Genomic DNA, 12,698 nt, shown 5'->3' on the forward strand with positions numbered 1-12,698 from the left:
TCGAGACTATGTGGCCTCGAACTCCCTCCAGAAGAATTATCCTCGCTCTAGCCACACATTTCTTCCATTCTGCTAATTCTTGGGCATTAGCAGCTGCTAGCTTGGGGACTTCTTGATCAATGAATTCCTCCAAACCGTTGTCCTCTAATACCGCTTCCATGTGATCCTTCTAGGCTATATAATTCGAGCTGCCATCAAGGGCATACTCGAGTCTCAAACCGTTGAACGCCATTGGTGAAATTTGAGATGTGATAAGAATTCGAATTCTATAATCAGGAACTTCAAACTTCGAACTCCTCCCTTCTTTGTATACTATTCATCGCTTTGATCACCTTTTCTCTGATACTATTGGGCAGCAGATCCCCCCATAGCAGGTTTTTGGGGCTTAAAGCAGATTTTTGGTTAATGTAATGTAAAGACCCCACAAAATGCGAGTGCGAAGCACGAGAGTCTAGGGTTGTCTGCCCTAAAATATTATAATTTAATATAGAATGTGTCGGCCTACCCATGGTCTGCAGACCATGGGAATGTATAAATAGAGTGAGGCTCTAAGTGTAGAAGTCAGTTTTTGGTTAGTCTTGATCCTAAGTGTTATGCGTGTTTGAATAAGGAATTCGCTCTGAGTCTGTAAGTCTGAATCTTGGGTTGTAGTAGGAATAGGAAGAGGCTATGCAACTATGTGCACAGAGGCCTGGTAGAATCCGCAACTGTGTGCGCGGACCCCTGCAGCTGAGTGCATAGGGTGGAGTTGGGATTGTATTGGAACAGAGGATTAATAAAAGATATGTTGATTCTGAAATATTGTGCATATGCTCGTAGATATGTGTCTTTATTCTTCTGTTATATTTTTATGCATCTCTTTACAGTTTATTATTGCGTGCACTTGTTATAAATGTTGGATGATTAATGAGAATACTGGGCCCAAAAAATTAAGTCAGATCTATAATAATAACACAGTAAGGACAAGGGATCTAGACAATGCCTCTTCACGCTATTTACAGAGCTACGTGAAGATTAGACAGCTACATGGAGCAGCGCAAGCGCACAGGATCGGTTCACGAACTTCCCAACCTTCATCAAGACATCCCTAGGGTGCGGAAACCTGGTTCCAGCACCCTCCCATACTACCTCGGGTGAGACCTCAGTCCGCACTCTGCGGACTGTTGCTGAAAGGGCCAGTAGTTTTGGGATTTGTTTGGCTAAATCACTTTTGAACCTGGGTCAGGCCCCAACAAGCCAACAAATGGTTCCGTTGCCGGGACTGGGATCTACCTAAGGGATGTCTGATGTCAGAACACTGGAATCCTATGAAGAAGGAAATTGAAGATTTGTTGGATCAGAAGCTTCACGAGTTTGTGAAACAGGAAAACATAACTCCGCAAATATCCAAGAAGAGGTGGCTGGATTGCTACGTATATATGAAAATCCACGAGATCTTCTTCGTGTCCTTCTCTTCAGAGCTGTATGATTGGATCGTGAGGTTAGCCGACAGCTAGGGAAGGTATAAGCTCGATCAACCGATAGTGTGGACTCTAGAGTTAGTGCGCAGACTAGAGGCATCAAAAGATAAGATCGTGCGGGTCATGGACCATTGGCTCAATTGGATAATAGGGGGATTTATCATTGAGTTCGTGGTAGACACGACCGTGAGCTATAGCGAAGTAGAACGACATTTTCTCAAGGGACCGTGAGGTAGGTACATCAAACCCCTGAATACTTGGATTAAGATGTTGTTATGTGAAAAGCAGATTATGCGAATACTTTGATGTTTGGAACAACATGGAGCGCAAATAACTACAAAGGCATCGAAGGATTAGGAAACAGTCCCTTAATTTCACATTCGCAAGAGAGCGAGGAAGAGTGCGCTCTAGTTTCTCCGAGAAGTGCAGACAGTTTGATAAGGCAGCGCATTTCACAGTTATCACCTCCACTTATGCCATCACCCGCTTCACCTACTTCACCTCCATCTTCACCCACCCCACCTCCTCCACCTGCACAGTTCAGCATGGCGAGTGCGATCAAGTTACCCATATTCAGAGGAGTAGGGAATGAGGATCCGGACTAGTTCTAGTTCGTGGTAAGAGCAATGTGGAAAGCACAAGGGGTCATGGATAACAACATTAAGAAGGCCACATTGGTGAGCGCACTGTAGGATCGCGCGCTGACATGGTATATCAAGCACTTGAATGATCACCCAAATGTAGGAATAGCGGAGATCTAGAATGCACTGAACAGAGAATTTAGCTGGCCGAAATCAGAGACACAGTCAATCATCGGATTTAAAGAGATCGCAATGCTTCCAGGCAAGACCCCCTAGGATCTAGATCAGAGGCTGAAGAGTATGATCCATGAGGCTAATATGACGCTAATGGATGTGTAGCACCGCGCATGGTTTGTGGTGTCTTTGACACCACATTTGAGGACGGCGCTGTCACAGCAGAAGCTTTCAACCCAGGTCGAAGCGTTGGAAATGGCAATGAGGTTGCAAGAAACACCGATACAGGATCCGGGATTAGGAGTTCAACAAATCCACGCGCAGCTTCAGAATCTCTGCCTAGAAATGCAGAGCTTGAAGCAGGATAGGGTACCCTGGCCCGAGGCGCGTGAGGAAGTGTGGTGCATAAAATTTAAAGGCCAGTGCCAGGAGGGGGACCAATGTTGTTGAGACCAGAGGCACAGGCAGGGCCAAGTGCGGCACGCACGCTCTGGTGCGCGATCTATTAGATAGGATGAAAGCACATGACAGATAACTTTCACTTGTTGCAGAAGTATACACAGACCCCCCAGCAACTATTTTGTAATTTTTGTAGATCGGTGGGCCACAACGAGCGTACTTGTTAGAGCTATGAGTTAATGATGGATCGAACCCCAGCATATCGAAAGCAGATAGAAGTGCAAGCCCTCGACTGAGCGGCAGGAATGGCACGTGGTGGATTTCAAGGGCGAGGTCGAGGACGAGGAGGAATGGGGCCAGGAAGGGGCCGCAGACAATTAGTCTGTTACATTTGTGGAGGACCAGGGCACTACGCCCGCGATTGTACCAACCCGACGAGACTATCTTGTTCATACTATGCTCAATTCAATCATGAAGTAGTAGATTGTCCTACGTTTATCACGGAAATGCGCAAGAAAGGGGTACTTCAGCCTACTCCGCCGCAAAATATTCAAATGATGAGGTCTGAATTGCATGAATAATACCCCAATGTGAATATGGTGCTTTGAAGTGGCGTGACTACAGGGGAAGATAAGGGGAAGCAGCCTGAGAAATATTAATAGGTTTGCAAAGCGCCTACAAAGGAACCTGAGTTTGACTTGGAACGTGCAAAGTAGACATTTATGGAAGCTAAGAAGAGCTTCACGGAGGCTTCTACTTCAGGTAGTAAGGATCAACCAGAGCCAGGAATGGATCCTTCTATTCTTACTATCTTTTTAGAGACATGCATGAAACTGTTGCGCGATAATAAGGCAATTAAAGGACTACAGGAGTTAATAACTAGGTGGGTAGGGTCAGGTGAACTGTGCGTAGTCCGAAAACTAGGAAATCATACATTGCGCATCGGGAGGGAAATGAGATTAACGGCGCAGATTGGCAAATATGAAATGGATCAGGTAATCCTAGACCTGGGTTCGGACGTGAATTTGTTACCAAAGCAGACATGGGAATGCATGGGTAGGCCCACGTTACAGTGGTCCCCTATTCAATTACGAATGGCGAACTAACAAAAGATCTTGCCCATGGGGAGGTTACAAGGGGTAACAGTGGATATCGAAGGTGTGAGCACGCAGACGGACTTTGAGGTAATAGAGATTGTGGATGACAACAACCCTTACCCCACGTTGCTAGGAATAGACTAGGCCACTGATATGAATGGAGTCATCAACCTAAAGAAGCGGAAGATGATATTCGAGAAAAGGTCTCTACACATAGTAGTTCTGTTAGATCTAGCCGAAGGAGCATGCTACACTGAACCTGTGCGTGACGATGAGTTAGATTGCATTTACTAGATAACGGTGCAATACCAGGATCGGGTGAACCCGACTGCAGATGGGAGAATCTCATGGGAGTGTGAAAGTTCCTGTAACTCGGATTCAGATGAAGAAATAGAAAGCTGGAAGAACCGGTTGCATGAAGTAACAACGCTGAATTGCAACATGATGATTAGATCATTATGGTGCGTGACGACCAAAGCAAGGGAACTGCCAACATATGATTGGGTAACAGGAGTGGATGAATTCTTAGACAAATTTGAAAGTGCAGTACCAAAACAGTAGTGGTATGGTGCGCTGGAATGGGCGTTGCATGCGACACCCACATGATGGTGGAATACACACCAGAAGAATATTGGAAACTGGCGCGAATATAGAAGACAGATGCGCTTACGATTTGGAAGTCCCTAGCAACAAACATGAGCTGGGCATCCAGGACGAAGCAGTTTGTGCGCCCACTTGTGTCGATGGGTGCAGACGTGTACTGTGCAAGCACCTCCCAGACTAAGGATCAAAAATCAGAACCCAATGCACTAATAGGGAAGGCGACGCACTCCACAAATATTCCGCTACGAAGCATTCAAAAAGCTATGCGAAATCATGAACAGAGTTCACCAGGTGAGACAAACTGACTAGGACCTACGCATACTAGCGGTTCGATGGGCCTATAGGACCATAAGCAAAACCCAGAGCGTGGAAATGACCCCACCACTGACAAGAAGAGATGAAACTAGGAGAGTAGAGAAGAATCCCTAGACCACAGCTCCCGCAGTTGGGACAGGACGCGAGGACCTTGGTAAAGGACTTAGGAAATTACAGGAAGCCATTCGGTGAGGGAGCTTGAAACTTCGCGAACTCGACGAAGATTGGGCACAACTGAGGAAGAAAAGCATGACATTGGATGAAGAAATCAGTGAACTGGAAACTGAAGTCACGCAAGCGGGTCACGAGAAACTAAGCACGATGGGACAAAGTCTGGACAGCCCTACTACTGCATTAGAAGAAGTTGCGACCCTACTACCATGGCTGCGACTATTGATCTGAAAATGAGATCTTAGACTAATATTAAGGTATTACAGACTCATGTGCATGGATTTGCCTACATTACTTATGCAACAGATCGATAATATTGCGAATAATATAGACAGTGAAGCAGTTAAAGAAACATAATAGACAAACACACATAACACAGCAAGTTTAATATGGAGTTCACCCAAAACTCCTGGGCTATGTCTCCTGGTCCAGCCTTTACTGGTGACCTCTCTATTATTTCTTCAAGAGCAAAGTTTTACAAAATGTGAGCTCAAATTGAGTCTCAACATAACATGAACAAATAATACGGGTTTGCTTGAATCCCTCAAGTCTTACTGAGTACACAGACTCTCCCTCTCGCTTTCTGTCACTGTCTTCTCTCTCTCTCAGCACTACTTTCCTCTGTCTTTGTCATTTTGTGGCTTTTAAGCCAATCGATGTTGTCTATTCATTTCCTCTTCTGGGCACTCTGGCTCCCAGCCTCTGTCCGCTCAAATCCCCCTCTGAGCATTAGCAATCATTGCTAAACGCCTTTAGGGATGGTGGCCACCTGTTCTATAACGGAAGGGACCATTGTGCCTTTGAAATCCCAAAAATGGTCATTCTCTGTTTACACAAAGAAATACTCTAAAACACGAGAAAATCTTCCCAAATGAAGTCTATCGAATCTGAAATATTATCAATTCCGCCTTGTAACTCCATCGGGTCTGCCTTTATATCACTATCACATGTCCACCATTGATCTGAGTGATCTTGATCCAACGGTTGAGATTCATTTTGGGCGGCTTATGTGTATGGGGATTAACCACCCGAAAAGGGTGGTTTTCTCTCTCCAGCGCCTAGCCACATGTCAGCCAGTGGATGGGATCGGGAGGAGCCCGTCCAATACCACTTACTGCCTAAGGCCTGCCCGAAATCCCGCTCATTACGGAACTATATATATATATATATATCTGCATGTATAAACCCTTTCAGGTCCGGATTCATTGCATCAGGCTTATCCCCTTTGTATTTCGTTTATTTGGCGAGAATGCGAAATACACAAAAAAAATGTTGTTTTCCAAATCTCAAAATATGTTAAATATCATCTATAACCCCATCGGGTCCGGCTATCGCGAGTCATCTTTATATCGACCCCGCTCCGTTGTATTACTCCGATGCGATATTGTGATGCAATTGATCACAATCGCATATCACATAGACCTCGGGCTGTTTGTAAGCGCTCCTTTGTAATCTGCCGATTGAGATATTGTGATGTAACCTGGGTCATTAATCTGTGCGCTTGATCGACAGTCCTTGTTGACCCGCACTGAACACTATCGCATATTTCATATGGTAGCCTCCAATAGCCTCCGTCGATTGTGATATGCCGATCGGATCTGGACCATTGATCGGCCAGATCCGACGGCTCCTGTGCGTCATTCCTTTGACCTCTGATAGGCCTGTTTTCCATTGTTTCTTCATGTTTTTCGCTCTCAATAGTGTTTCCACCATTTTGTGAAGGTTTTCCTTTTGCGATAGTTTTTATTTTTGAAGACTTAGAGGGATTTTAGGATCCATTTTGGATCACGCTTTCCCACTAAAAAAGCTTTTGGACCACCAAAAGTTGGTTTTTAAGCATCGGTCAAGTGAGGATATAGCTTCCTCACATGTACAATCTCTATACATCTTGGACCACTTGGTTTTGAACCTTTGAGTCCAATTCTCAGGTACTCAACATCCCCTCTGCACATAGTTCTCACCTTCCTGTCCAGAACTGTATCTTCCTGCAACTCATTGAGATATTCAGGCAACAGATCATCAATAGAAGGCAACTGACTTTGCTCTTCGGGATCTTCAATCAATGAAGGTTCATATAGTCTCAAGTTCTCTATATTTATGACTGAACAGATATGCATATAAGCTGTCAAATCAAGGCGAAAAGCGTTTTCACCAATTTTCTCAAGTATCTTGAAAGGCCCATACCTTATTGGCTTCAGCTTCTTACCTTCACCTTGCATTCTGTCTTTGCTGATGTACAACGAGACTTGATCACCAATTTGGAAGTTATGCTCAATTCGACGCTTGTCATGCAATGCCTTGTACTTAGCCTGGCTTCTTTCCAACTGTTCCTACACTGCCTAGTGAATTTCTTGGATCTGTTCAATGAGCTTAGTTGCTTTGTCCACATCATTGTGTCCATCAACTGCTATGTCTTTTCCAAAGACAAAATCCAAGGGAGACCTTGGTGTAAACCAAAACAAGTCTCAAAAGGAGATCTATGTGTAAAAGAGTGCTTGGCACGGTTGTAAGCATGTTGCACATAACACAAATGTTCATCCAAAAGCTTGGGATGCTTGCTGCAATAGCCCCTGAGCAACTAGATCACTGTCCTGTTGACCACCTCTGTTTGGCCATCTATTTGTGGATGAAATGTTGTGCTCTTCTTCAATCTGGTGTCCATCAACTCCCATAGACTAGACCAAAACTTCCCAACAAATCGGGAATCTCGATCAGATACAATGGAAGTGGGTAACCCAAAATGAACCCATACATGCTGAAAGAACAACTTTGTTGTTTGTTAAGCTGTAATCTGCTTATTACAAGGTATTAAAATACACATTTTGCTGAACCTGTCCATAATAACATATAAATAATCATGACCTTTTCTAGATTTTGGCAGTCCCCCAACAAAGTCCATGGAAACACTTTCCCAAGGACGAGAAGGAACTCGAAGTGGAGTGTACAAGCCTAATTTTCTATTGCTGGGCTTGCTTGTAGCACACATGGTACACCCTTTAATATATCTAGAAATTGTTTCATGCATTCTTGGCTAATAACAGAACCTTTGTAGTTGTGCAACTGTTTTACTAACACCAAAATGACCTGATATTAGAGAAGTATGTGCTTCTCGGATTATGTTAACTCTTTCAGTTTGAGGAATGCATAACTTTCCCAAATGATATAAGATTTGGTCCTTAATATGATAATCCTATTCTTCTACTTGTTTTCCATGACTTAAAGTTGCATATACATCTTTAAAATCTACATCTTGAGCATATTGTTCAATGTAGCTTTCATGCAATACTAAGTTATGCTTAAGTATAGTAGATGCATTTATGATTGGTCTTGATAACATATCAGTAACCTTATTGTGTATTCCTTTCTTATATCCGATGACAAGATGAAACTGCTATAGGAACCCCATCCACCTATAGTGTCTTGATTGTTGTAATTTAGTTTGTGAGTGAAAATATTGAAGTGGTTGATAATCTGTATGTATAATTGTTTCTTTTCCCATTGGGTATTGTTTCCACTTTTTCACACTCTGCATTAATGCATACAATTCCTTATCATATGTGGGATAATTAACTATTGCAGAAGTAAATGTCTCAGAATGATAACATATGGGTTTACTGTGTTGCATCAGCATTTCTCCCATGGCATAGTTACTGACATTTGTTTCAATCTCAAATTGTCTTTGAAGATCTGGCAATGCTAGTACTGGTGTTGTACTAATTTTTTCTTTCAAGGTGTCGAAGGCTTTCTGCTGTTTGCCTCCCCACTGAAACACCTTGTTCAATCGTGTTAAAGCATGTAAGGGGGCTGCAATCAAGGAAAAGTTAGCAATAAACTTTCTCCAATATTGTGTTGCTCCTAGGAAACTCCTAACTTCTGTAGCACATTTGGGTTTAGGCCAGTTCACAATGACTTCAACCTTAGAGGGATCTATCTTCAATTCACCACCCCCTACAACATGACCCAAATAATTTAAAGATGTTTTGCCAAATTCACATTTTGATAATTTCACATAGAGATTTTATCTTTTCAAAACATCTAGAGTCTACTTTACATGCTTCAAATTTTCTTCCCATGTTTTACTGAAAACAAGAATTTCATCTAAATATACAATTACAAAATCATCAATAAAAGGTCTGAGTACATCATTCATAACTCTCATGAAAGTGGCAGGAGCATTAGTTAAGACAAAAGGCATAACCAGCCATTCATACATCCCTTGCTTTGTTTTGAAATCATTCTTCCATGCATCTTGTTTGGCAACTCCGACCTGATGATAGCCACTACGCAAGTCCAACTTGGAAAAGTAAACAACTTCTTTCAGCTGATCTAATAGATCATCAATGCGAGGAAGAGGATAATGATTCTTGATCATTATTTTATTGAGTGCTCTGTAATCAATGCACATCCTCCATGAACCATATTTCTTTCTTACCAACACGATTCGTGATTCGCATGGTGATGTGCTTGGTCTTTTGAACCCTTTATCGAGCAGCTCTTGTACCTGCTTCTTGATTTCTACATTCTCTAAAGCGGATAACCTGTACATTCTGATGTTAGGCAATGGAGCATCTTGTTGCAAATGAATATCATGTACTATTTCCCTTTCGGGTGGCAGACTTTAGGTTCTTGAAATAGGATATCATATTCTAAAACAACTTTATCTAAATCAACTTTCTGTTTAGCATCACAGCCTTCAAATACGTTGGTTTTATCAGGGTTCTTTTCCTTTACAACCATTAGTAAAAATTGCTTGCATGAATTTACAATTCTTTTCCTCTGCCCTGAGTTAATGAGAGTGTAGTTATTTTTGAGCTGATGAGCTCTTACAATATATTCTATTCCATCTTTTGTGAGTTGATACTTATTTTCAGTTCTATAGAAAATGGCTTTTCTATCATACAAGTAAGGACTTCCTAAAACAATACCACATATATCCAAGGGAACTATATCTAACTCAACTTCATCTACAAAAGTTGACCCAATAGCAAACCTAAGTTTACATTGTCTAGTCACTTGTAGCTTTGCTTTATCACATACCCAACCTAATGGATATGGCCTCAACAAGTTCTCCTTTTCTCTGTTTGAGCTTTGACCTAGTTAGCATTCAAAAATCCAGCACAAGCTTGTCTAACCTTAGAAAACCTAAAGCTCTGATACCACTTGATCTGAAGATGAGATCTTAGACTAATATTAAGGTATTACAGACTCATGTGCATGGATTTTCCTACATTACTTATGCAACATATCGATAAGATTTCAAATAATATAGACAGTGAAGCAGTTAAAGAAACATAATAGACAAACACACATAACACAGCAAGTTTAATATGGAGTTCACCCAAAACTCCTGGGCTATGTCTCCTGGTCCAACCTTCAGTGGTGACCTCTCTATTATGTCTTCAAGAGCAGAGTTTTACAAAATGTGAGCTCAAATTGAGTCTCAACATAACAAGAACAAATAATAGGGGTTTGCTTGAATCCCTCAAGTCTTACTGAGTACATAGACTCTCCCTCTCGCTTTCTGTCTCTGTCTTCTCTCTGTCTCAGCACTGCTTGCCTCTGTCTCTATCATTCTGTGGCTTTTAAGCCAATCGGTGCTGTCTGTTCGTTTCCTCTTCTAGGCTCTCTAGCTCCTGGCCTTTGTCCGCTCAAATCCCCCTCTGAGCGTTAGCAATCATTGCTAAATGCCTTCATGGATGGTGGCCACCTGTTCTGTAACGGAAGGGACCATTGCGCCTTTGAAATCCCAAAAATGATTGTTCTCTGTTTACACAGAGAAATACTCTAAAACACGGGAAAATTCGCCCAAATGCAGTCTATCGGATCTAAAATATTATCAATTCCGCCTTATAACTCCATCGGGTCCGCCTTTATATCACTATCACATGTCCACCGTTGATCTGAGTGATCTTGATCCAACGGTTGAGATTCATTTCGGATGGCTTATGTGTACGAGGATTAACCGCCCAAAAAGGGTGGTTTTCTCTCTCTAGTGCCTAGCCATGTGTCGGCCAGTGGATGGGATCGGGGGGAGCCCGTCCAATACCATTTACTACCTAAGGCCCTCCTGAAATCTCGCTCATTACGGAACTCAAAATATATATATCTACATGTATAAACCCTTTCAGGTCCAGATTCATCTAATCGGGTGTATTCACTTTGTATTTCGTTTATTTGGCGAGAATGCAAAATACACAGAAAAATGTTGTTTTCCGAATCTCAAAATATGTTAAATATCATCTATAACTCCATCTAGTTCGGCTATCGCGAGTCATATTTATATCAGCCCCGCTTCATTGTATTACTTCGATGCGATATTGCGATGCAATTGATCGCAATCGCATATCACATAGACCCCGGGCCGTTTGTAAGTGCTCCTTTGTAATATGCTGATTGTGATATTGCAATGTAACCTGGGTCGTCGATCTGCACGCTTGATCGATGGTCCTTGTTGACCCGCACTGATCGCTATCACATATTTCATATGGTAGCCTTCGATAGCCTTCGATAGCCTCCAATAGCCTCCGCCGATTGCGATATGCCGATTGGATCTGGACCATTGATCGACTAGATCCGACAGCTCCTGTGCGTCGTTCCTTTGACCTCTGATAGGCCTGTTTTCCACTATTTCTTCATGTTTTTCGCTCCCGATAGTGTTTTCCGCCATTTTGTGAAGGTTTTCCTTTTGCGATAGTTTTGATTTTTGAAGACTTAGATGGTTTTTAGGATCCATTTTGGATCAACCACACCTTACTAAACAGGGGAGCATACCATACAAAGAAGAACGTGACGCACTAACAGACGCAAGGATAGTTGAAGGGTGCCTGTGGCCCGGGATAGCAGGAAAATTGAAGCCTCGCATCGGGGGTGCGACCACCTGACTATCTGTAGGAAGCACAGTCTCAGTGCTCCAAGCAGTTGAAAGAGAGCATGGGACTATAAACAAGTTTGTAGGAGAGCTGCGCGGGAAGGAGGTTACATGCAGGATCAGTATGTCACAAGGGTTGCAATCGCATATAAGGGGCTGCACTGCTACATAGGTAGGCTGGAAGGTGACCATTGATGTCACTATTCATAACAAGAGGTCCAATTTAAGGCAGAAAGGAGCGAGCGGCAAGCCATTAAGACCGGAATTAAGAGCTAGATTCGAGACGATCTGCTGCCAAGAAGGTATTAATGACTCAGAAGTGGAGGGAATGGTCGAATTCAAATTCAAACGATCTTATAAAATCCCTTGGGGTAGCCTTAAGGCAACACTTGGTTGTTTAAGATTTGAGCTAGTACAGAGCATTGAGCACCAAGCTACCTTGCCACCCGTGAGTACGCGACCGAACGGATCCAGTGTAGAAACGATGACGGCTGTGAGAACTAGAGTGCGATTCGCGAAAGTTACCCCAGAGCCCCATGTGACCCAGGAGGAGCCTAGAGAGGCGGCAGCTACACCAAAGGTTCCAAAGTCCCCATGCACGCCACGACCACAGAAAGACAAGCAGACAATGGGGCCAGTCCGGGTATCACCACAAAACCCACGGTTTAGTAAATTATCAATGGCAGAGAAGGGAAAAGTTGTCACCTTTGAAACAGATGAGGAGGAGGAAGATTTGCAAGCCCTGATCGCCCAAATTGAAGCACAGGACGATGAGGCGGAGAATTCCTTCCAAGTACCTTCGGCGATAAAGTTACCCCCCTACATCCCCCCATGGAAGGGGACAGCCAAGATACTGAAGGACCTGGAGGCCATGAAGAGTGTGCTCCAGACCTCGCTTCTTCCGGATGAAATTAGGTTTGAAGGTCCACCATTAGGATGGGTACCTAATATAAAGTTTGAAGACTGGGACCTCGCGGATAGCGAGAAGTTCCCACAATTGACAGCAGAGAAATTACTGCAGCAGAAATGG

The sequence above is a fragment of the Pinus tabuliformis genome, chromosome 2_1 (genome assembly GCF_031772625.1).
Source record: "Pinus tabuliformis cultivar Carrire ecotype Pingquan chromosome 2_1, CPIR1, whole genome shotgun sequence".
Taxonomy (NCBI): domain Eukaryota; kingdom Viridiplantae; phylum Streptophyta; class Pinopsida; order Pinales; family Pinaceae; genus Pinus; species Pinus tabuliformis.